This window comes from Bos taurus, chromosome 12, assembly GCF_002263795.3.
Source record: "Bos taurus isolate L1 Dominette 01449 registration number 42190680 breed Hereford chromosome 12, ARS-UCD2.0, whole genome shotgun sequence".
NCBI lineage: Eukaryota > Metazoa > Chordata > Mammalia > Artiodactyla > Bovidae > Bos > Bos taurus.
In genome coordinates this window covers 40,512,115-40,539,431 of record NC_037339.1, presented here as the reverse complement: position 1 = coordinate 40,539,431, position 27,317 = coordinate 40,512,115, and the positions used below count along the sequence as shown (strand labels likewise).

The 27,317-nt window shown below is 35.7% G+C and overlaps 1 protein-coding gene and 1 long non-coding RNA gene across 7 annotated transcripts in view; both read left to right on the top strand.

Moving 5' to 3' along the window:
* PCDH9 (protocadherin 9) overlaps positions 1-27,317 on the top strand; it is a 1,143,194-nt gene that overhangs the window by 64,024 nt on the left and 1,051,853 nt on the right. The gene's annotated exons all lie outside the window — the stretch shown is intronic.
* Positions 743-20,826, top strand: LOC132346774 (uncharacterized). The gene is made up of 2 exons (XR_009496723.1): positions 743-16,127; positions 18,126-20,826. It is a non-coding gene; the product is annotated as an uncharacterized lncRNA (long non-coding RNA).

The following is a 27,317-nucleotide window of genomic DNA, read 5'->3' as shown; positions in this document are numbered from 1 at the left end:
ATCCATCTTCTGTCTTTCTTTCTTGCTTTACATTTCAGATCTTATAGGGGGTTGAACTAGTTTTCTCAGCTGGACCCACTCAGTAGCCAGAGGCCAACTTTGCTTCCAAGTCAGACTCCATGCAATTTTCCCCATTAGGCACTTGCTTCATTGTCTACATGAGAGCAATAAAACTTATCAGCTAGCTCAATCAAACAAGTCAGCTGGAAACATCTTCTTGCTGTGAATGAACAGAACAGTTAAAAAAATAGCTTCCCTGGAATTGTTGTAGGAACAGTCTAGATCTGTTGTTTGAACATTAGACATACTTTCTACATCTGCATGTTTGTACCTTTCTAAAATCTAGTATGGGCATTGTATGGAAGTACTATCACATTTTTCTTTATAAGTTAAGGAATGGGATTGGAGGTGTGAGATATGAGTCTTAAATGAGTTATTATAGGAATAAGTTCATACTTTATTCTATCAATAACCATTTTGAACAAATAACCCCTTTCCAGCAGCAATTAAGTATCCATTCTCTTTCTTATAATAAAAGAAGTTGTGTTTATGAAATGTTTTGAATTCATCTAGGACACTCCCTGAACCTTGAATGGGGAAGATCTTAATATGGGTGGTATCTTGAACAAATGTGTGAAGTGAGGAATTAGGTGGAAATAGACACAGAAGTAGGAAGCTGGCATCACCCAAACAACCATCATTATATGTGCATACATATAAATACATGCAGGATGCTTATTGGGAGATATATATATATATATGTGATATATATATATGTGTGTGTGATATATATATATATATGTGATATATATATACACACACATACATACATACACAGACACATATGCTCCACTTCTTTTTTGCCATTTTATAGCTTCTGCTGGTTCCAGGCCCTGCATATGGTGTTCACATGGATAGTTTGGGTGGTTTGTATTTTTAGTGTTCAGATAGTTTACCACATCAACACAACTGATTTATAATTAACCTTGGTTTGTAGTAGGTAGAAACCAACCAATACCCTTTTATTTCTGGGGTTGTGAAAGTTACTTTTCTATAACAGTAATAGTTACTTTCAGTCATTTAAAAAGCTGGTTTCTCTAAAGAATATCATAAATCCCTCAGGCATAAGCACCACATTGTTCAGGTTTAGAGGATCATTAAAGACGTATTGAATCAAATAACAAAGGATGTTGGCTGCTGACCATATCTCGATACATCATGCAAAAGTGTTGAAAGCAAATTTTCTGCAACCTTTCACTCTGTGGAAATGTCTCTTTATCAAAAAGCCTTTAGCTTTGTTTAGATCTAACCCGTTGAATAAGTATTTTCCTAACATAAAAGATACATAATTTGTTTTCAAGTTTACAGTGATTCATTAAATTTGACATTAACACACAATAAATGAATAAAAGACCATTTTAACAAGGAAATAAGAAATCTGGGATGCTCACATCAGCCTTATATTTAATGCTATAGGATTTGACCCACACAAGCCCAGCACTCTCCCTCTACTTACCTGAAAAACATGTAACTTTAGTTGTTGGTTCACTTAAAAATAAATTTATTATCAAGGGTGCTTAAATTCAGCAATGTTTAGAATCCATAATAAAAACAGCACAGCATTCATAGCAAGGCTTTCTATAGATAGGATCATTGTAATTAAACAAAAAATTCCCTCCATCCTTACACTCTACCCCTATGCATGTATGTTGGATATATGTATGTATTCACATATCTGCCTATTTGCTATGAGTAGTATATTTAAAAATCAATATTTTATATACAAGTACACAGTGACAAATTGCATGTATATATAGAGGGGTGTGTGTGTGAGTGCATGTGTGTGTGTAAGAGTGTGTTAATCTTCCCGCAAATATTGTTAATTTAATCAATATTTTGTCATGCAGACATATGGTCTATGAGATATTAAAGTTACTTTTTCTTCCATCTAAAAAATAAATAATAACATGAATGCATTAATTATACAATTTGAAGTCTATAAATTATACGGATTGTTAATTTTTACCTCTTTTAATGGATAGCTTCATTGACAAGAAAAATCTGTCATTTAAATTGTTGGAAAGCTTTTGCTTTTGTTCAAAATGTTTTTTAAGGCACAAATAATTCATGCATGCTCCTCCACAGATCAACCTCTTGGAGGAAGTTTATGGTTTGATAAGAGGGTGGTGGGGTTCTGTTTTATTTTTGTCTTATAGCTAGAGGCATAAAACAGCATTTTCTGCCTATAAAGAGTACTCAGAATTCTAAATTCAAACATACCCAGGCACATGCTTCCTGCTGCCTTGCTAACCTATTTTCCAGGGTCATTTTCTTTTAAGTGCAGTTAAAATCTTTCTCTGTCGAACTGAAGTATGTACCAGAGGCTCCTGGGATTTGAGTTCACCATTCCAGACTTTTATCTGGAGCAGGTAGCCTAAGTGAATTTTCCATCTTGTGAAACTCCTGCAGTGAGGTGGCAGAGGTGAAAATGGAGCTAACTACTGACAGATGCGTCATGAGTCCCTAGATTGTGAATCAGGGTTGCAGGTGGAAAAAATATATATAATTTGCTGATCCTAAAAGATATATCTTTCAAGGAGCTAAACTATTCACCCCTACATTTTCTACTTTACCACTTTTCACAGGAAGGTGGATTAAATACCTACACTTCTCAGGTGATATCGTTCCCCACCTGGCACTCTTGCTACTAGATATGTTTCTTTAACAAGTTGCAAATTCTATCCATTCAAGAAGATTACTGTGGGGAAAAGTCTTGATATAAATAACTTTCAACCCTCCCTCCCCATGCTCTAATTTTTTGGTCTGTTTGTGGAAAGTAATAACAATAGGCTACATTTTCTCACTCTGATTTATTCTTAAAGTTTTTTTTAAATTATTTTGAGTTTCCTGAGCTGTAAGCCACAAGCAGCAGAGTTTCAGAGAGCTGAGTGACTCATTGCTTTTTAGATTTTAGCTTCTTGTGGCTACAAAGGTATGAGTTTCTGTCTGAGATCTGATATAATTCAGACATTTAATTTGGTCCTGCATGTTTTAAGTCTGAATTAGTTGCAAGTATTTAAGAATTTGGAGAAGGCAATGGCACCCCACTCCAGTACTCTTGCCTGGAAAATCCCATGGACGGAGGAGCCTGAATTTTAGCTTCCCTTGAATGTTTGGGTGAACCAGCAACACCATCCTAATTCTTGAATGGCCACAAAAGCTGTCTGGAATTGAACCCCACCCTGCCACTGTAGTGCAGGCCCCCTCAAATTTGAATGTTCTCCATCATTTGAGGTCAAATGTCCATTGCCATTGTTCATCATTCCCTCCATTTAGCTTCACTTGTTTACTTTAACTGTCTGTTCATTGAACTCATTTGAATTTTCTACTCATTCTGTACGAAGGGCATAGTCATTCCAAATTTTCCATTTCTTATGAATGAATGTGTGCTGCCTGGAGAGATGCATTAAGAATAATGCTGGTGCTCTGTCTGCCCTCAGCAGGAAAGCAGGCCTCCAAGACTCACCCTATCTGCCAGGGGAGGCAGTGAGAGCAATCATTCTAGACACAGTTGACACACACTTGTGATGAAGGACAACAAGATTGCCTGAAACACTCCTATTATAGCAATTGGAAGAGAAGCTAATGCTTACTGAACTTTTTTTTTTTTCAGACAGATTAACATACTTTCATAGGTCTTGCTTCCATAATAATCCTGTTAGCCTTAATCTACAGATGAGAAGCTGAAGTTCAAGGTTTCATCGGTTGTGATAAAGTCTAGTAAGTGCTAGTCTTAAGTTTTGAATGTTCATCTCTGACTATTATATTGTGCTCCTTTAGTGTTTTGAAAACTCACTTTTTTTAATTTTTAAGAGCAGTCAGTGAATACCTGTAGCAAAGAATTAGATACTAAGAGTAAACCCTTTCAGAGAAATCAATTCTACTGTTCTATTTATTGAGGGCTTATGATGTGACTATCATGGTACTAGAGACTTGATAAAGGTTATCTCATTTACTTCTACAATTTCCCAGTTTGTAGGAAGGTATTATAATCATCACTTTGTAGAAGAGGAAACTCAGGTTCTGTCACCTCAGGCAATAATATATCCAAGATCATAAAACTAATAAGTCTCTGAGGCAGGATTGAAATCCTGAGGAATGTTCTCTTTGATGTCTAGTTTCTATGTACCACAACATTAAAAGTCTGGTTGAAATGTATAATAAAATAGGGATATAACCATACTGCCAAAGATAAATCACAGCCATTTCAATTTCCACTAGGTCTGCTTCCTGAGATTTTGGATGAGATCAAAGGTAGTTCAATGTTTTGGGTCAAGCCTCTCAGTTTCACTTCTGCAAAACATTAGGAAGAAGTATATCAACTTAAAACATATTGAATGAATGAGATTAAGGGTTTTAATGAGAAATAACCATCTAGTGCCCACAAAGTCTTCTGCTGACATGGGAATAGAACCCCAAGACCCACCCCAAACTGAGAAAGTCACCTGTTAGCTTCCTCTTAAAATTTGAGCCTGATTTGTAGCTATTTATGCTTGACTTTCCCTGGTGGCTCAGAGGTTAAAGCGTCTGCCTGGAATGTGGGAAACCCGGGTTCGATTCCTGGGTCAGGAAGATGACCTGGAGAAAGAAGTGACAACCCACTCCAGTACTCTTGCCTGGAGAATCCATGGAGGGAGGACTCTGGTAGGCTACGGTCCATGGACTCACAAAGAGTCGGGCAGGACTATCAAGCCTTCCTGTATATATATATATGCTTGACTTTGCTTAATTTATATATCCTATCTTCATTTTTGTCTTTTAAATAATTTGGGGGTTGAAGTGCATATAATTAATGAGAAAAATCACTCCCTTTAGAAGAATTTACATGGAAAAGTTAAAATAAAAGTGACAAAAATCCCTCAGTGATAATATTGAGCCAGCTAATGGTAAATGGGCTTTGGTATGCTATATTTAACATAGGAGAGATAAGTTGCATGGGCCAGAAGTTGTCAGATTTTATGACATCACCCTTTGATAGCTCTAGGCAAAGAGTGGTTGTATTTCTAAGTCATGATCACACGTGACTTTTAAATTATCCCCATGGTTCTCATTTTTTTACTCGTAGTAAGTATATTCCTATAAGCATTCCCATTATTATTTTATTATAACATTATAATGTTTTATTGCAAAAATTTAGTTCTTAAGGTAGGACCTCTCATAGAATGTCTTTTCCTCTCTCCAATCAAACAGTATTTCTCACTTTAAACTTTTTAGCATCCTTCCCAAATAGTCATTCTTAATATCTAGTATAGAAATAACTCTTTTACCATTAAGTTTACACAATTTTAAAGTAATTATTAGCATATATTTTAAAAACAATGTGAAATGCAGTCCTACATTAGGTAAATAATCATAATCTCTATTCTCAAGCAAACAGTTATTGGTTGTCTACAGCAGTGTTATGTTTTCATAAAACTTTATGATGGGCATAGGAATACATAACCATATAAGTTTTAAACTTTCTTAATGAAGTATTACATTCAAATATAAAAGCCAAAAATTATTTAGCAAAAGAATATAAATGAAAGTAATCTTATATTTTTACAGAGTTTAGCCTCAGTATCTCTGAATAACATAAGATAGTTCTTTATCTGAAATAATGTATCATCTAGAATAAGATGGGCTTCCCTCGTGGCTCAGCTGGTAGAGAATCTGCCTGCAATGCAAGACAACTGGGTTCGATCCCTGGGTTGGGAAGATCTCCTGGAGAAGGGTATGGCTACCCACTCCAGTATTCTGGCCTAGAGAATTCCATGGGCTGTATAGTCTGTGTGGTCACAAAGTGTCTGACACGACTGAGTGACTTTCACTTTCAGAATAAGATACCAGCCTGTAAAGTAGATACCCGTTATACAAGAAACTATGTAAAAGAAAAACAGGATTCACACAGAATGCTCTACAAGTGCACAGGGGTACGTCAATTCTGTTCCTGAGATTTGGGGAGCAGGGTGTGTTGGCAGCACCGTAATTTGACATGTGATAGTGAAGTCACTCAATTGTGTCTGACTCTTTGCAACCCCATGGACTGTAGTCTACCAGGCTCCTCCGTCCATGGGATTATCCAGGCAAGAATACTGGAGTGGGTTGCCATTTCCTTCTCCAGGAGGAAATTTAAAATACTAAGTGATATATATGAGAGAAAGAAACAGAAAGACCTGTGAGATTTTCAGCAATGAGCTAATTGGGGAAAAAAAAAAAGTATGGAAGAGTAAAATGAGGGCTAAATGATTAATTCAGCTACTCAATATCTTTTAAGTGGTTAGTAAAATAAGACTTCATTAATTTAATAGTAAAAAGTGTCATGTTAAAATATCTTGTTAGAAATACATAGATACTTTGTTAGGTTTTTTTTTTTTTTTTTTTCAGTCACACAGGTTTGCTTAGATTCTATGTAAATTAACATTGACATGACAGTTCCAGTAGCTACAGAATAAGTTTAAAGTATTGTTTAGCTTACAAAGTAATTTTTTAACCCATTGTGGAGTTTTTTCATGACAATAATTAGAAAATGAACACTTCAGAATCTGCTATAAAATTCTATTTAAAATATGCCAAAGGAAGTGTAAACAGCAATAATTTTGAGTTAAATCTATGCCGGAGTTTTCCTAAAAGAAAAAAATGAAGACCACTTCTCTCTAGTAGGATACTAAGATGCATCAATGGATTAGTTTTTAATTCTCTTAGTGAAGTGTTACATTTAAGTATAAATACTGCCTTTAGCAGGGCTTCCCAGGTGGTGCAGTTGGTAAAGAACCTGCTTGCCCATGCAGGAAATTCAAGTGATGTATGTTCGATCCCAGGATTGAGAAGATCCCTTGGAGTAAGAAATGGTAACCCACTCAAGTTTTCTTTCCTGGAAAACTCCATGGACAGAGAAACCTGGCTGGCTACAGTCCATGGGGTCACAAAAAGTCAGATGCAACTGAGTGAGCATAAACTATCATGAGCATTGCAAAATACATATAAATAATTTGAGCTGGTGATTTTAGAATGCTACTGCTTTAATTTCTTAGAAAGTGAATTTTCAATTATTGCAAGCTCTTGCCTCATATATGCATTCTTGGTTTTCCTGTCAAGTTCAGTCATCTATGTGACAAATATATTACCTGTGGTTTCCATTCATATACAATCACTGATTTTCTTCAATGACACTGATGACTGTCACTGTCACTGGTAGAAATAGGATTATGTTTCTACACTTGAAGAGTTTACAATGACTTGTGAATGTGTGAGGGGTGGAAGAGTAGATAAAGCATATATTAACAACTACTTATTCAACAAACTTATTTAACATCTGTTAATACTAGAAGTGTTGCTCATTTTTGGAATACTACAATGATTCAGACTTATTCATGAAAGGGGCCCTAAAAGTCATTTTATGAATTGTAGAGATTTAGAGGAAGTTGAGCTCATTCAAGTCAGAGGTAAGAAAGTTTAAAGATTGAAAGATATTTTAAATGAACCTTGAACAGTGATTGACAATTGGTAGTCTTTTATGTGTGGGTGTGTGTTTTTCTTCTTTTAGTACTCCTTTTGAGAGTCACTGAAATCCTTTTTAGTATTCTTGGTATAGATCTATTTCTCTCCCATATTTCCTTTTCTTCCCTGTTTACTCCCCCATAGTTATGAACATTCTGTATCACCCTTTAGAATCAATGTTCTTGAACTATAGCAATATAAGATGGTGATATGATGCTGAGGCTCAGCAGAGAGATTATATATTGAAATCATTTTCAAATCAGATATCTTACATTAGAAGAAGGCTGAAAGAATAAATGTTTTGTCACAACTTGTCATAAATGTGATTACAGATTGCCACCTGCTTTGGATAACAAGTGATTTTCTAGAGAAGTTGTCTACAACATGGTTGCCTTTATCAGTATGTTTTCTTCTCTCCTGGCATTGTATTTGTCATTTCTAATACAAGCTTTTGCTATCTATTGCAGTAAAGCAAACAATTTGTTTTCTGCTTGAAATAGTAGGGATATGACCCCAAGCTCCAAAAGACAGTTCTGCCTCTTTTTCTTTTTCCATGAATGTATTGGAAGGAGTGTGGTTTCTGACTATTTCATACCTATCTATATTTCCTCTCTATATTGATTGCAATATTTTTGCTAACAAATTGGGTTATAAATATAACTCCAGACAGCAGATATGTTCTAAGTTTGATTATAGCAGAATAACTATATTTTGTGACATGGTCATGAAGAAAAGAAAAAAAAAATCCTGATATTTAGATAAAGTGGGTCTTAGAACTTCCACATATTTAAAAGGCTGTTGAAGGCAAATTAGAAATGGATAGATGATGAAGCTGAGCCTCAGTCCATTATTTAAAGCAAGAAAATGTTGATTTTCCTGCCACAGGGGAATGTCAGCACTTATAAAGAAAAAGATGTTGACTTGAAGCAAATGAGTTAGAAGGCTACATCACAAGCTTTTCTATGGTTAAGTGAAAGTTGATGAAGAGTGGCTTTTCCCTTTATGAAACAGTAAATTTGACTTTATGTACTAAAGAATTATATGACACATTCCTTACCAAAGTCAGGTACTGTCCTTAATTGTATTTTATGTTAACAACTTAAATCCTCACAATCACACTATGAAGTAAATATAGTTCTTATCTTCCTCGTTTTAAATAAGGGGGAATAGAGTCCCAAAGGGTTTAAGTAATTTGCTAAGAGTGATGCAGTTATTAAGTAGTAGAAGCAGATTAAAACCTATATGGTCTGGTCCCAGATTCTCTCTGCTCTTAACCATTTTATTATGTTGTCTAATGACACACATGACCCCTTTTAAAGTGAAATAGTGTAATCTTAACATTTTACACTTAGATTGTACAGAGGATTAAAAAATCACAATTAATTTATATCTTTAGGATAGAATAAGGAAAGATATTATTTTAAGGCAGAATTAATTTAATCACTAATGACTGTGTTAAGAACCTTTACTTTGCAATGATTAGTTTTCTAAATTAATGTGATTATTAGTGTCATGCAAATACCTTTTCCAGTGTGAGTTTATCAATGAAACTTTCAGATAATAGAAATAATTGTAAAGTTGTGGTCTCGTATGTAGAAACACAGTAAGAAATAAACATGAAATTTAACCATTCATGGGCTTCCCTGCTGGCTCAGCATAAAGAACCTGCCTGCAATGAGGGAGACCTGGCTTTGATCACTGGGTTGGGAAGATCCCCGGAGAAGAGAAAGGCTACCCACACCAGTATTCTGGCCTGGAGAATTCCATGGACTGTATAGTCCATTGGATAACAAAGAGTCAGACACGACTGAGCAACCTTCACACTTTGACCATTCATTGTAGGGCATTTTGTTTCAACATTATACATTTTTTAATCCTAATCAAGAAAAGTAACTTTACTTGTCTTATTACTACTATAATAATCCAGTATAGAATATGAAGCAAAAACAAAATGATACAAACTCAAAATTCTTAAAAATTCCTATTGACCATGCTTTATGAGTCTAATCAAATAAGTAGGTACATTTAACACAAAATATCAATTATGTTATTTAAAATCCTAAAAAATGATGCTGTTAAAATGCTGCATTCAATATGTCAGCAAATTTGGAAAACTCAGCAGTGGCCACAGGACTGGAAAAGGTTAGTTTTCATTCCAATCCCAAAGAAAGGTAATGGCAAAGAATGTTCAAACTACTGTACAATTACACTCAATTCACATGCTAGTAAGATTATGTTCAAAATCCTTCAAGCTAGGCTTAAGCAGTATGTGAACTGAGAACTTCCATATGTACAAGCTGGTTTTAGAAAACAGAGGAACCAGAGACCAAACTGCCAATATTTGTTAGATCACAGAGAAAGCAAGGGTATTTCTGAAAAACCTCTACTTCATCTACATCTGCTACACTAAAGCCTTTGACTATGTGGATCACAACAAACTGTGGAAAATCCTTAAAGAGATAAGAATACCAAATCACATTTCTGTCTCTGATAAACCTGCATATGGATCAAGAAGCAACAGCTAGAACCGACATGGAACAAGAATAGAGATGAAGACATAGATAATGGACTTGAGGGTATAGCAGAGGAAGGAGGTGGTGGGATGAACTGAGAGCATAGCATTGAAACATATACATTACCAGTGTGTAAAATAGATAGCTATCAGGAAGTTGCTGTACAACACAGGGAGCTTAACCTGGTGTTCTGTGATAATCTAGAGGGATGGGCAGAAAAAGGCAATGGCACCCCACTCCAGTACTCTTGCCTGGAAAATCCCATGGACGGAGGAGCCTGGTAGGCTGCAGTCCATGGGGTCGCTGAGGGTCGGACACAACTGAGCGACTTCACTTTCACGTTTCACTTTCATGCGTTGGAGAAGGAAATGGCAACCCACTCCAGTGTTCTTGCCTGGAGAATCCCATAGAAGGTGGGCTGCCGTCTATGGGGTCGCACAGAGTTGGACAGTACTGAAGCAACTTAGCAGCAGCAGCAGAGGGATGGGATGGGAATGGGGTGGGAAGGACATTCAAGACAGAGGGGCTATATTTATACTTATGGCTGATTCATGCTGTGCAGCAGAAACCAATACTACATTATGAAGCAATTATCCTCCAATTAAAATTAATTTTTAAAAAATATATTAAATGTGCAAAATGGGTAGAGTTAAGTAGCTTATAATTAACAAAACATAAAAGGCTAATAACAATAAATCAACAAATCAGTCATTCAAATATGATTTATTACACAGATGAAAATTGCAAATACCAATTCATTTCAGTTTAGTCGCTCAGTCATATCTGACTCTTTGTGATCCCATGGACTGCAGCATGCCAGGCTTCTCTGTCCATCACCAACTCCTGGAACCTATTCAAACTCATGTTCATTGTGTCGGTGATGCCATCCAACCATCTCATCCTCTGTTGTCCCCTTCTCCTCCTGCCTTCAATCTTTCCCAGCATCAGAGTATTTTCAATTGAGTCAGTTCTTTGCATCAGGTGGCCAAAGTATTGGAATTTCAGCTTCTGCATCAGTTCTTCCAATGAATATTCAGGACTGATTTCCTTTAGGATGGACTGGTTGGATCTCCTTGCAGTCCAGGGGACTCTCAAAAGTCTTCTTCAACACCACAGTTCAAAAGCATCAATTCTTCGGTGCTCAGCTTTCTTTATAGCCCAACTCTGACATCCTTACATGACTACTGGGAAAACTATAGCTTTGACTAGATGGACCTTTGTTGGTGATGTCTCTGCTTTTTAATATGCTGTTTAGGCTGGTCATAGCTTTTCTTCCAAGGAGCAAGCGTGTTTTAATACATGGCTGCAGGCACTATCTGCAGTGATTTTGAGACCAAAAAAAGTCTCTTACTGTTTCCATTGTTTCCCCATCTATTTGCCATGAAGTGATGGGACCAGATGCCATGATCTTCATTTTCTGAATGTTGAGTTTTAAGCCAACTTTTTCACTTTCCTATTTCACTTTCATCAAGAGGCTCCTTAGCTATTCTTCGCTTTCTGCCGTAAGGGTTTTGTCATCTGTGTATCTGAGGTTATTGATGTTTCTCCTGGAAATCTTGATTCCAGTTTGTGCTTCATCCAGCCCAGCATTTTGCATGATGTACTCTGCATATAAGTTAAATAAGCAGGGTGACAATATACAGCCTTGACATACTCCTTTCCCGATTTGGAACCAGTCTGTTGTTCCATGTCCAGTTGTAACTGTTGCTTCTTGACCTGCATACAGAATTCTTAGGAGGCAGGTTAGGTCCTCTGGTATTCCTATCACTTGAAGAATTTTCCACAGTTTGTTGTGATCCACACAGTCAAAGGCTTTGGTGTAGTCAACGAAGCTAAAATAGATGCTTTTCTGGAACTCTCTTGCTTTTTTTATGATCCAGTGGATGTTGGCAATGTGTTCTCTGTTTCCAATACATCTTGAAAACCTATTCAAGTTTCCTCAGAAATAAAATTTTATCAAAAAGATAATAAAATGCATTTGTAAAAAATAAAAGATAAGGTATCCAAAATCAATTTAGGTTCCAAAAATATTCTTGTGAAGACATTTTCATGAGGAGATGAGATGTCTCAGTAGTAAAGAATCCTCCTGCCAAGCAATAGACATGGGTTTGATCCCTGGGTCAGGAAGAAATCCTGGAGAAGAAAATAGGTAGCCATTTTCTTACTGTAGTGGAAACCCACTACAGCATTTTTGCCTGGGAAATCCCATGGAGAGAGAAGCCTGGTGGGCTACAGTCCATGAGGTCACAAAGAGATAGACACAACTTCACAACTAAACAACAACAATAAGGAAATAAAATTGTATCAAAAAATAATAACTAATTCATCTGTCAGAAATAAAAGATAAGGTATCTAAAATCAATTTAGCTTCCAAAAATATTCTCATGAATGTATGCTTATGAAGAGGTAATAGCAGTATAATAGGATAAACTTTTTCCTGAAAGGGAAAGATGGATAAATAGATTGAGAGATAGATAAATATAATATAAATGTTTTCTTTGTCTTGGATTAAATTTTAATTCTGTCATTTAATCCAAAGGCAGTCTTGACAGGTCATAAAATGGAGTAATATCAAAGTTACCGAGAACATAATTTAGGGAATTAATATAAGGTTTTTAACACAGAATGTAATATAGTAAGCATCCATAAATTATTAGTTATTGCTATGGGCTTCCCAGGTGGAGCTAGTGGTAGAGAACCTTCCTGCCAATGCAGGAGATGTAAGAGACAGGCTCAGTCCCCGGGTCAGAAGGATCCCCTGGAGAAGGCAACTGGCAACCCCTTCCAGTATTCTTGCCTGGAGAATCCCCATGGACAGACAACCTGGTGAGCTACAGTCCATGGGGTCGCAAAGAGTTGGACACGACTAAAGCAACTTATCATACACACATTATAAAATATATAATGGCACATGCATTGCTGTGCTGTGCTTAGTCATTCAGTCGTGTCCAACTCTTTGTGACCCCTTGGACTATAGCCCACCAGGCTTCTCTGTCCATGGGGATTCTACAGGCAAGAATACTGGAGTGGGCTGCCATGCCCTTCCCCAGTGGTATATACTATAGCCATAAAATTTGACTTCATAATTCAATGGCATGTTGAAATTTTTTTAACATATGGGTAAATAAAATTTCAGGTTATAAAACAACATCTATGGTATGACTTTGCTTTTTAAGAGTAATCATTTATATTTTTTCATGTATAACAATATTTTAACTTACTATTTAACACAAACTCTTTCTACTCATTATCATAGTTCACTAATGAATAAAATTAAGTGACATAGATGCATAATATTAAAATAAGAGTTTACTTATGAGTGATAGGATTGTATGAGACTTTTCTATTTTTTAATTCATTTTTCCCCTTCACACATTGTTTTTCAGATCACATTATTAAGTACCTTTGCTTTGGTAATGCTCTGTGCAAGGTGTTGCCTTGCCGGGGTCAGTAAGATAATCAGGTCCTCTGTCTGATGGTACCTTCACTGGGGTGTAGTGTCAGCAGGTAAATGAATTTATTTGTAAGGCAATTTCTAGGATTACTGCTGTAGGGACACAAAACAGAATAATGAGATAGAAAATGACTAGGTTGGGGGAACAAGACAAAAGTTCCTATATATAAGGCACAGTCAGAGAAGATCTGAGAAGTTTAAGAGTAAACTGAGGCCAAGATGATAAGAGTAACATATTTGAACAACAATCTGGTCAAAGGCCCAAGAGGAAGAAAAGGCTCTGCCTTGCAAAAATGGGAAAGGGGCCCTAGCTGGGTGGGCTGTCTAGAAGGCTAGTGGGGCTTTGATAGCTGGAGTCAAATGCTAGCTCTTCTTAATACTTCTTTTTGTTTTTTTTCTATGCTAGACATATATTTTCAAATATTTTAATTGAAATATATATCTTTTTAAAATATAGATCTGTTTTTAATAGAAATAACAAAAATAAAAATGTCTGTGGACAAAATAAAACAGCAGTAAATGAACTTGTAGATACATTATAATTGCATTATGTGCAAATGCACATGCATTTGGGCAATGACTAGAAGATATCAAAGCATATAATTATGTTTGAGTAGATTAATAACTTTTTGAAAACTAATTCATTTAAACTTTCAGCTAATTAATTTTTACAGTGAGGTAAGGGAAAATCATGTCATTTATTCCCTTCACAAACTTCAGGAACTGCTTTTATCTTTTACTTTAAAATTCCTGGAGGCTGTTATTATGCTTCTCTTTATTGTAATGTCCTGGTTTCAGATCACTAGTAAATCTGGATGTGTTTATTGATAGTTTTATTGACTATGTGTAAGTCACTATCATTTAAAGAATGTACACATTTTGGCTGAATATACATATTTTGGCCACCTCAATATGAAATTATAAGCAATGATATATCCTTGAAAAATATTATGCAGTGTTTAACTTCAATTATTTGGGATTAAAAATGAACCTTTTTGGATCTTATTATATTAGCATATTAATAACTAAAACCAGAATTTATGGTTACTACCTGAATATCTTCCTACAAAAGAAAATGAAATGTTACAATGATTAGAAGTTAGGTAGTTTAATGTTGTTATAGAAAAGCTGCATTGGGATTTTAAACGGTTGGAATATAATGACAGAGAAGCAAATTTAAGATGGAAAATTTAGACCACATAGCAAGGGTAATTTTAATAACTATTTGACAAATGAAATTAAAGTATCTAATCTATCTTCTGAAAGCAGTGTTTGGTCTACGGCCATACCACCCTGAATGCCCGCGATCTCATCTGAAAGCACTGTTCAAGATCCTATACTATATTATATACATTAAATATTTTAAATATGGGCTCTAGATATTTTTAATGCAATGATACTTGAGAGTAGCTTGATTCCTCTTCACTAAGAACTAATTCATAAACAACTGTTTTACAGCAGATAGCTAAAATATTGTGTATATAAACAACAGTGAAAGTGAAATTCACTCAGTTACGTCCAACTCTTTGTGAACCAATGGAACCCACCAGGCTCCTCTGTCCATGGAATTCTCCAGGCAAGAATACTGGTGTGGATTGCTATTCTCTTATCCAGGGGATCTTCCTAAACCCCGGAATCAAACCTGGGTCTCCTATACTGCAGGCAGATTCTTTACCATCTGAGCCACGAGGCAAGTCCTGTAGACAGTCCTGTACAACAGTATTGTACCCTTAAAAATCGCTAAAGGGTAGATATATAAAGTGTACCTTCCCGAATACAACTTTTTAAAGAATACAAATAGATTTTATAATACTATAATATTAAAATCATAAAATTGATTGATTCCAAAAAGAAACTATGAGCAATTTCTGTAATTTAATTTAAGGCTATGGTCTTCACTTCCACATTTTATTTATCATGGCTGAGAAAGATCTGCATGTGCTTCTTTATATTTGATTCCTTTTGATTTTCTTTCATGCACATGGAGTTGCTATAGTAACCAAACTTTTGAAAGCCCAGTTTTGGGTTACTTCTCTGATTTTATATGCTGAACTTAAAAGTGTTACTATTTATGTATGGTAGCTAATTAATTGTCCTGGCTATTTTGTATCACGATCTAAATGTGGGAAAGCTGGAGAACCACAAAGTACATACATGATTTTGTCCATAGTTTCTCATTAATTTCTAAATTTAACTGCAAAATGTAATGACAAACTTAAGAAAGATTTTCTCTTTTAGTGGCCTCAAACCAAAGTTCTAATTTCTCAGTTTGGAATAGTGCAGGTGGTAGCATATTTGACAATTCTCTTTTTTCTGAACATGTTATTCCTTAAACAGTCATGTCTAGGGGATGCTCCATCAGTTTTCTTTTTCCTTTGACATGAAGAAAGATGCTAAAGACTGAAGCAACATATCTTCTCTACTCATTCAGGAGTTTTGGAAGAGGGCATTGAAGTATGGCCAATTTTATTTTCTTATGGAAACTCCTGCAGACCAAAAACTAGGTCAAAAACTGCTGACCTTCTTCTGTGAGCAATCTCTTCTGGTGATCAGACGGGAAAGGCTTTTGATGGTGGTCTGTTAGTTTGGAGTCCAGCAAGTGGAAATCAACACTGCTTGAGGTATTTGGTGTGTGAACTTTAATAAAAATATTTCACATCAAAAAATTCCTAAGAGAATATATATATATAGTCCACTATAATCATCTAAAGTTTTAAAACTAAAATTCTAGATAGAAGTTTTTGGAGAGTTGGGTGCTTTGAAAGTTGACATGTTTTTGAAATGTTTTTATTTTAGGAAAAAATTGAGCTATTGGTACAATTCAATTTGAAAAAGAGACTAGCATTATCTTCCTATTTTATCAAGTGTTATAATCTAAAAATGTTAGCTTTGTACAAAGTCAATTATTTAGGGTAACTATTTAGGCAAATAAGTATTAACAGATGGAAGGAATAAAGCCAAAGAAAATTTAGCCTGAATATTAAAAATTAATAATTGTAAACATTATTTGTTTTATAATTGTTTCCCAGAAAATGTTGCAAAATCTCTCCTCCCAGGGTCACTTAAGGCTGAGTTGATCATGACGCTTAGACTGTGGGCTTGGCCAGCTAATAAAGTTTGGCTTTCTCCAATTCCCAAACACTATTCACTGAATATAGCATATCACTGTTATCATTTTAGTAAGTCTAGAGGGGGCAGAATCATTTATAATTCTTGGAGAAACTGTGATTGCTATTATTACAACATCTTCTCTGGTTGTGAAACTAACGAAGAAGAGGCAGAAAATTGCAGACATCTGGCAAGGGGAAATGGTTTCATTTTCTATTATTCCCCCTTATTAACTACTAATTCCCTCTCACATTAACCCTGCCTGACAGTCTTTAGAAATTAAAGTGTTTATGAGGTCCCAGTCTTCTATGTACTGTCAGTGGTACTTTCTAGAGTCGATGGTTCCCCACCTTAAATAATAGCTCTGCATATGAGTGGGGGACCTGCCAAAAGTGACTTACTCCACTTGGAGTTCAGTGGCTTTCTTTGGAGCTGGACCTCAGATAAGCTGCAAGAGCCTTGGGCTATTTGGATAAATTATATTCAGGGCAAGAAGAAAAAGATTTAGCTATTTGAAGGAGGCTGGAGTCAGCAAGTGCTAAGCTAGGTGTTGTGTTGCTGAAGAGCTTTAAGCCTGGGAGTAGCAGCACAGCAGACCTCCTGAATAATTCATCACTGCCCTCTCCTCTTTCAAGGCCATACTTTTATTTATGAACATAGATTATACTGTTATTGATTGCAATCCTCACGGAGGCATTTCATTAACTGGGAGGTTTGTCTGTTTGCATATGCTTTGTTTCCCTGAGTATTTCCTTGTTATTTGAACAGAAATTTACAGCTGAAGTAAAATGACAGAGAATTGACTAACAATTCTGGCTCATTCTGCAATCAGGAAGGATATTTGGAATGGTTTCCTCTAGACACCCAGATTGTTAAATCATTTTATTCCATGAATTGTATTGTGAACTGAAAGTGTCATGAAAAACACCCAAGAAAGTATTCTTTCCAAGAATCTCCCTATTTATCTTATTTACTACTGTTGTTCCATTTAAATTATCTGAAATTTCAAATAAATTTTCCCATGGTACTTGGATTTCAGAAATGCTTAAAATATTAAAGTGGCTAGGAAAATTGCTTGACTGCTCTACAAACTAACTCCTAACTACATTAATTCAAAGGGTATAAGAACCCAATTGTATTCAGTGCTGCATGGATATTCAGTTGAAATCTAAATTCCAGCTGAGTAGGACAAATGGTTCTCTTAGGTGCTTTTCTTAAGAGGGTATCTTTGAATAATACTCATGGCTCATGATGCTTTAGTAACTGGCTAATTTATAACTGATAAAGCACAGTGGTGTAGAGGATATTACAGCCAGACTGTTGACTTGAAACATAGTATTTAAAACATAAACCCTAACATAAGAACAGCATGAGATGACATAAGATTGAATTTTTAATCACATAGAAATACGAAGGTTTTTTTCCTACCATAGAAAAGAAAACCCATGAAACTTTTGGAGTATTTGTTTTTGTTGCTGTTATGGATGATTTCTTTGTTTGAAATCTACAAGGCTGAAGAGAAATGAGTCACAAAACTCAGAGGAGTCAGGATTTCCCAGATGGCGGTGATGCTCATCTGAAGAAGCCCTTCAGAAGGTCTCTGAGCTGAAGTACTTTGAAAAAAGAAGAACCAGGGAGGAAGTTCATATCAGGAACTGATTCATTAACAGAGTTACAAACAAGTCCTTAATGTTTTTGTGTTAAAAATGATTAAAAAAAATAAGTAAGTAAAGGCACCTTTCTTATTAAAATAGCATACTTTTTCATAGTTTAGTTATTTCTTTATTACAATATTTGTTTTCTTTGCACTAAATGCTGCATAATTTCAATGTCAGTTTTACCCATTTATTTATTTTTTATGACTGGACTTGTTTCTAAGAGTTGATTACTTGATAGATTCTCTAAGATATATTGCCACTTGTTAGGCAAAAAATTATTCACTACCTACCTACCCTTTCAGTCATTTCCCAGTTATCTTAAAGATTTTAACTGCAAATGTTTCAGTAAATAGGAAATCTAAAACAGCATTTTACTAAATTTTTTTTACTCTCATTTTGCAGGGTCCAGTCTGGTTTCTCTGATAGCCATTATTTCCTCCTTGAATTCCAATAACTCACTCTATTGCTTTTCCTTTTGTAAGTTTCATTTGATTACAAATGTCTAGTAAAGGCCTGAGTATGTCCTTAGTGAGCCAGATGCCACACTCTGCACTGGCCTCAAGGGAAATCATGCCATTCCTGTACTGAAACACATCAATGGTAAACATTTGACTTTAGAGTAAATTCTAAACTTCTTCTTGTGATGTAGCATCTTCACTTAGGGTGCCCCACTCTTATCTTTTGCCCAAGATATAGCCAAGAGTCCAGTTCTTGGGCAACCAGGACAGATGACCACTCTACATAGCAGTCTTCTCTTACATCCATTCAAATCACTTCTATCCTTCTGGCAATTTCCACATGTATGATCTTGAAGAAATCATATTATTTTGCTGATCTTCAGTTTTTTCATTTTTAGGATAGGGAATGATAATACCATATCTGTTCATGGTCCATTTTGAAAAAGAAATACAGTGTCGCTGGGTCAGTCTTATTGCCCAAGAATAAAGTGAAACCATTCCTCTTTTGGCTATTTTGTACTACAGGGAGACTGTTGTTTCTACTTGCTGATAGGAAATAAGCTAAATTAGTGTAATTTCAACATGACTGCTTGTGTATCTTATACGTAAGTCATTTATTTAGTGTTTCATTGATTACATAGGTATGGTAAAACAAAACAAACAAAAAAACCATAGAAGACAAGGCCCACTTACAAAATATCATAAAGGATAAAGCTATAACAAAAACTATTTATTTTGTATCTGTACATCAGGGTCTTTCATGCTTTGGGATAAAAGGCACTGAAGAAAGTCGACACTTCTAATTCCTGCTGTCAGTTTGTGAGCTACATAAACATTCAAGCCAAGGGTATATGGAAATAAGTAGACATTTTTCTATTAGCTTTTATTCTATGAAAAAAAATGAAGTAGATTTATTTTCTTTGGATCTAAAATAAGCATTAACACCTATGCCCTTGTAACTTTGCTCACAGGAACATTGAAAGGTCTAGTGATACCAATTATGTCAATTATAAGAAAGTGTATATGTACTATAGAAAGACATGGTAATTATTGTTATTTTGGGAAAAACATGATTCTGACATTCAGTTACCTTTGTAAGAAGTTTAGTTTTAAACTTGGTCCATCTCATTTGGCATCTAAACTCACCACAGATGCTTTATGATTTTATGTTTTTAATTAATGTCAACCCCCAGGTTGCAATGAGAGTTGTCTGATTTCCCTGCCAGAGCCCAGACTGAGAGAATTATGTTGGCAATAAAGAAGTGATGATGCCCATTGAAGTCTCAAATTCAGCTTTCAAACTTTCCCCAAATCTCTGTCTGCTTATGCAAGAGTTTTAAATCTGTCTTCTGCTAAAGGCCCTTCTGAAGACTAGAGAAGTATCTTTAATAAATATAAAGGCTAAAAGTTGACCACTTCCATTTTATTGTCTCAGTTGGCATGTTTTATTTCCTATCCAGTTCTTACACAATGGAAGAAATTATTTGGGGCTATAGGCACTTTCCTTTGCATGGCTTTGTGTGTGTTTGAAGATCAGTAGAATTTACCCATAGTGCAGGCCAGAGCTATAGTTGTAGAGGTGTATCTCAGAGATTTGAGAAAACAACATTTTTAAAGCTGCTGAGGAAGATAGAAATACTCATTCTTAAATTTGCCCTTGATATAATTTACTCCACCCATTCAAACCATATTGTTTGAGCACTTAGTGTATGTATGCCTATTTCAAAAATAAATAAAATCCAGCTATTAAGAAATTTGTAACTTAATGTAGGATATTTTTTAATTACATAAATCCTGAGAGTGAAAAGTGGCCAAGAGAGATATATGCAGTTCTGGGGCAAGGATGAATATCAAGACCAGAGATAAGACAGAGTGAAGATATATTAAGACTCAGAAAGGAATGTGTTTCTTGATTCATTCAACCAGTTAATATTTATTTAATATATGTCAGGCATTGATGTAGGCACCAAGGATATAGGAGATAACACAGAACGTAAGTAATCTATTTTATAAAGCAAAGAAGGAAACAAAGAAAAAATAATATCAGGTAATGTTATAAACTCTGAGGAAATGTGTTACAGAGTGATAGGCAAGGGAGATTTATTATATGGAAGTGTGGAAATGTTAGTTGCTCAGTCATGTCCAACTCTTTATGACCCCATGGACTATATGTAACTTTCCAGGTTCCTCTGCCCATGGAATTCTCAGGCACTGGAGTGGTTTGCCATTTCCTTCTTCAGGGGATCCTTCTGATCCAGGGATTGAATCTGGCTCTCCTGCACTGCAGACAGATTCTTTACTGTCTGAGCCACCAGGGAAGCCCATTATGTAGACTCGTCTCCTTAAAGATATAATATTTGAGCTGAAGCTTGAAGGATGAAATTAACCAGATATGTGAAAATAAGGGAGATGAGTGTTCCAGGCAGAAAGGAGACCTAAAGGCTCTGAAGCAGGCTTAGGTTTGCCAGCTGTGCTAGAATTTGAGTGGGTTTTAAGGTATGGATAGAATTTAGACATCTAAGTAAAATCCAGATAAGATTGTATTGCCTTTTTTTTTTTTTTTTTTTTTTAATTCCCACAAAGCAGCTTCCTTTTGTTTTATCAGAGTGAGTCCAATGTCTTGCTCCTCTTTGTACAGTTCTTAGTGTTCTGGAGATTTCCTTTAGGGTATCTAGCTTCTGACAATAGTGAGTAATTCCTCAGCAAATATAGAGGGAGAAAGGAGACTGCCTCTGGGACTTAAAGAGATGACTTAAAAATAAAATTGCCTAATGGAGCACATCATACACCTAGCATATGCTCCATTGTTATAAAAATACAAGAATATTTGCTCTCATACATTTGGTAATTCCCATAAAATTATGATCCAGTTTCAACATAAATAGATTTTGTTTTCTATATCTCTTTCCTATTTGGAAATCTCCCCATGCTTATGAAATGCTCTAGCCTCTGATCCAATATCAGGTAATCACTAAACCAAAGCCTTAGATTTTAAAATATTAGAAAAACCTGAAGCATTGATCAATCTCTCAAAAACATGAATGATTTAGAAATGATACTGGAATTACTTGAGCCTGGTGGTCTATTATATTCAGTTCCAGATAGAGTTCTAGTCTGCTTCTGAAAAATAACTGATATGAGTTTTAAAAAGCAAGTTAGTGAGAAATTGTGAAATATCTGATAAGCTGAAATGGGATGCCAAAATACAAAATTAAAAGTCAAAAGTACAGAGAGTAAGACCCTTTCGACGAAAAACATCCCTTTTAAGTGAATACAGTGAAAACGGGATACAGAGAAATCATTATAGGATAGAAAACATTTCTTCGTATAGCGTGTTACTAAAACAAAATAGTATTTCTTGTATATTCTAAACTAGCAATAGATTATTTGCTTTTTTATGTGTTATATAAAGAGGTTTTTTTTGTCATTTTATGTTTCTGTTAAATTTTTATTCTTTTCTACTTTACATTTCTCTTAATTCAATACACCAATTCTTTTTAAATTGGTTCCATAAACCAAGATATGCCTTGAGCAAGATGCCAAAGTACATGTGTGTATTCATTGTGTGTCTTTTTACTTTTAAGGTCACAACAAGGCCAAATGAGACTGGTATTTCTTTTGTCATTCATACAAAATGATTTCCTGTGGCGATTCAGTTATTTTCAGAGTGAACTAAATTTTTCATCAGTGCCTATTATAGTGTAAATATATTTTCTAGCAAAAGGTAAATCACCAGTAACTGCAAATAAAAACATCATAGAAGAGGAAACCGGGTAAGCAAAGGAAGTAGATATTTAAGGATTCTCCGCCCACCCACCACCCCCCGCTGCCAACAAACTGACTTAATTGTATGATTTTATCAACACATATTGAAGGTTCTAAGGCATTTCTAAGTATAAAAATGCACAGCTTCGGTAGGTGAAAAACTCACCATTTTACAAATAGAAAATATATTTAATCAAGTGTTTAAGGGTATTGTGAGAAATGGCATAAAGTAGTTTTAAAATGTTGTGTGGAAGGGACAGCTGATTCTGTTAAAGAAGAAAGTTGAAAAAGGGACCTAGGACTGGGGCAGAGGGCCATACATACACGAGGACTAGCAGGGTAAGTGTGGCCATGACAGCAGATATGAGAGCCCACAGAGCAGTTCCAGCAGCCTGTGATCAGCTCTACTTGGGCAAGTATCAGGAATGCGGTGAAAGTAGGATGTTCGCTTTATCTCAGCCACTTAAAAAGAAAGAGAAATAATTATGTATGCATTTAGAAAGAAGACATCACTTTATTGCCTTAGTCCTCTAATTAGCGTCTCAGGTTTATTCTTCCTAGGAATTTAAAATGTACAACCTTCTCATCCTCCCTTGCTCATTTCTAAATTATAATTTTGAAAGAGGTTCCTCCAAATAAAGTAGGTTTTAATGTACCATTAATGATAATTATTTTTTCACAATGACTAATAGAAGACTTTATTATTATTGTTTCCCTTGGTGTGAAAAAAGGTGTTGTTCTTGTTTAAAGAATATGAAGCTACTAGAAGACTTTATTATTATTGTTTCCCTTGGTGTGAAAAAAGGTGTTGTTCTTGTTTAAAGAATATGAAGACAACATGCCTTTGAACAGAGCTGATATTCCTTCCTTTCCAAAAGGGTGTCAAGCATTGGGAGGCAGCAGACATTTTCTGGAGATGATTAGGTCTGTCATGTCTAAGGGGACTTAATTTAATAAGAGACAGAAATATTCTGCTATCTACTCAGAGAGATGCTGATTTCAACTGATTTGCTGCTGTTGGAAAATTGAAGAAACTGTTAGAGATTCAGTTTAGAAAACATATATTGTTCATAATTTTTTCTTTATCAGTAAGATAAAATTAGAAGTCTAGCAATGTTATGCTTTTTACTCTGAAAAGTACAGAGAGGCCTTAGGCAGAAGTGGATTTCTGGAAATGGTAGATTTCATAAATTTGAACTAAATTGTATCAGGCATGGAGTGCTGCCAAACTCTAATTCATTAGTTCACTGCTTGGCAGAGTTCCTTTTCCTATCAACAATAAAACATACAGGTTTCTTCTGGGGATATGGAATGTTCTCACTTCCAAAGGCAGCTTGTTCTTTTACTTAATGTAAAACATATACTTCTTAAAACAAGTATAGCACAAAAATGTCTTTAATTATAAGATGAAATTTGGGAGAATTTGTTTAATGTTACAGTTTCATATAATTTGGGATGTGTGTTTTTAGGAAATTAAAAGGTTATCTCTAAGAATCTTTTCATTCTCTCACATCACCTTGCAACAAAAGAATTTTCTTTTTAGGCACAATGAGGATACAGGAACTCTGAGTGCATCCAGGTCATTGTGCCTTGAAAATGGTTCCAGAAATGAGTGGAGATGTTGCGTGCAGCTCTACTCTGCTTGTTACCTCCTGAGGCTTTTACGAGACCTTAAAAGCCTAAAATACCAGAACTTAATGATATTTTTCTCCTTCTGATTATTATCTGCCTTAGTTTTGATCGATTGATTAAAAATAATGAAATTTTTTCTTCCTCTAAGTTTTGAGCAAAATGCTTTCCCAGCTTCTGGAAAAGAAATATTCCCCATTGTTAGTTGCTGTATGAAATGAGGTCTTCAGATCAGATGGGGTCTCTAGTTCTAACCTACAAGTATAGGATTTTAGAATCCAGTGCTTCCCCTTAGATTTCCTACCCAAGTTGGAATCATGCTTGTTTTTTTTCAAGCCAATCATCAAAGCAGTTGCAGCTGTTGGTTTACCAGAAGAACCTGAGTGTTGTCCCTGGGCATTGCTCAGACACATACACCCACACCCAGCAACCCATAGAGATAAATGGCAAGTGGGGGTAAGAAACAAGGTTTTATTCCTTCACTGGATTAAATATTAACATCCCTAAAGAAGAAGTCCATTCTAAAGGAGATCAGTCCTAGGTGTTCTTTGGAAGGACTGATGCTAAAGCTGAAACTCCAATACTTTGGCCACCTCATGCAAAGAGTTGACTCATTGGAAAAGACTCTGATGCTGGGAGGGATTGGGGGCAGGAGGAGAAGGGGATGACAGAGGATGAGATGGCTGGATGGCATCACCGACTTGATGGACGTGAGTTTGAGTGAACTCTGGGAGGTTGTGATGGACAGGGAGGCCTGGCGTGCTGCAATTCACGTGCTCTTTGGCATCGCAAAGAGTCAGACACGACTGAGAGACTGAGCTGAACTGAACTGAAAGAAGAAGAAAATGCTATATATATATATGTGTGTGTGTGTGTCTGTGTGTGTGCATGTAAGATTATAAGCATATGTATAATCTTCCCCAGTGGCTCAGTGGTAAAGAATCTGCCTGCAACACCGGAGACACAGGATACGTAGGTTTGTTCCTTGGGTCATGAAGATCTCCTGGAGAAGGAAATGACAACCCACTCCAGTATTCTTGCCTGGAAATCCCATGGAAAGAGAAGCCAGGCAGGCAATAGTCCAAAGGGTCACAAAGAGTCAGGCACAACTGAGCAGAAGCATGGACAAGGATATATATATATATATGAAAGTGCTTTATGTGTGTATATATGTGTGTGTGTGTGTATGTTACCTGCTATGTATTGTGTTAAGTTGTGACTGTGATTGGGAAACATAAAAATGGAAAAAAAAAAAAATCCACCTTACTTACCAGAAGTCTGTCTCTAGTAGCAGAAAAAGCGTAACAACAAATGGCCCTATTTCAAGATAATACAGAGATAAAGCCCATAAATGTGATAAAGACAAGGGACTCTAGATGGGGAACACTTCCTTTCTAGAAGATTGGAAAGCTTTTTGGTCTTGAAATTCATGGAAGAAATAGTTTTTAATAGAATGCACAAAGAGATCCTCAAAAAAGCGATAACCCTTTCAGTGGACTTTGAAAATGATGGAGAAGTTTCTGGATTAAATAGGTAAGGGCAGAGGACAAGACAGTGTAAAGCAAAAGTCATACATGATGAAAGTTGAATTCAGTTTTCCTGTAAATTCATTTCTGTTTATTCAGTGAACAGTGGGGAGCAATTGAAGGCCTTGAGAAGGGGAGAGTGACAGTGAAAATTGGTGAGATAAGAAGATTAATCTGATTGTAGTAAGTAAGTTGGATTAAAAGGGATTAGTTTCTAACTCTGCTTGCAAATAGTTGTGCAGTAGAAAGATACAGTCTTCCTGGAGTTCTATTAGGTGAGTGAACAGCACTGAATACTATGATTACAGAGAGCAATACAGTACAGTCACACTTCATTTCATTGCACTTTATTTACTATGCTTGGCAGGTACTGAATTTTTTACAAGTTGAATGTTTGTGGTAACCTTGCATAGAACAAGTCTATAGGTTCCATTTTTCCAACAGCATTTATTCATCTGATGTCTCTGTGTTACATTTTGATAGTTTTAATATTTCAAACTTTTTCATTATTGTTATATTTATTATGCTGATCTATGATTAGTGATCTTTGATGTTACCATTGTAACTGCTTTTGGGTGCCAAGAACCATGTCTATTTAAGACAGCAAACTTAATCAACAAATACATGTGTTCTGACTGTTCCATTGACCAGCTGTTTCCCAGAAGTCTCTCTAGTCTCCCACCCTCTCCTCGGGCCTGCCTATTTCCTGAAACACAGCAATGTTGAAATGAGGTCAATTAATAATTCTACAGTGTCCTCTAAGTGTTCAAATGAAAGGAAGAGTCATACATCTCTATTTTAAATCAAAAGCTAGAAATGAATTAAGCTTCTTGAGGACAGTGTGTATAGAGCCAAGGTAGGCTGAAAACTTGGCCTCTTATGCCAGTTAGCCATGCTCTGAATGCAAAGGAAAAAGTCCTGAAGGGAATTAAAAGTTCTACTTCAGTAAACTGTGCAAGGTAAGAAAGTGAAACAGCTTCATTACTGATATGAAGAAAATTTTAGTGGTCCAGTTAGAAGAGCCGCATCATTCCCTTAAGTCAAAACCTAATCCAGAGCAAGGTCCTAACTCTCTTCAATTGTATGATGGCTAAGAGAGATGAAACTGCAGAAGCAAAGTTTGAAGCTAGTAGAGGTTGGTTCATGAGGTTTAAAGAAAGAAGTCCTCTGTATAACTTAAAATTGCAAAATGAAGCAGCAAAGCCTGATGTAAAAGGTGCAGCAAGTTATGCAGGAGACCTAGCTAAGACAATTCATGGAGTGCCTACACTAAATAATAGACTTTCAATGCATTGTTGAGATGACAACAGAGGGTTTGGAATATTACATAAACCTAGTTAATAAAGCAAAAACATGGTTTGAGAGAATATGCTCCAATTCTGAAAGAAACTCTACTGTAGGTAAAATGCCATCAAACAGCATTGCATGCTATAGAGAAATCATTTGGGAATGGAGGAGTCAAACAATGTGCTAAACTTCATTGTTTTCTTCCTTTCTAAGAAACTGCCAGCCACACCAGCTTTCAGCAGCCATCATGCTTATCAGCCGGTAACCATCAATATCCAGGCAAATTACTATGATTCTCTGAAGGTTCAGATGATTATTGGCATTTTTAGCAATAAAATATTTTTAAATTGAAATATATACACTTTTTAGACATAGTGCTA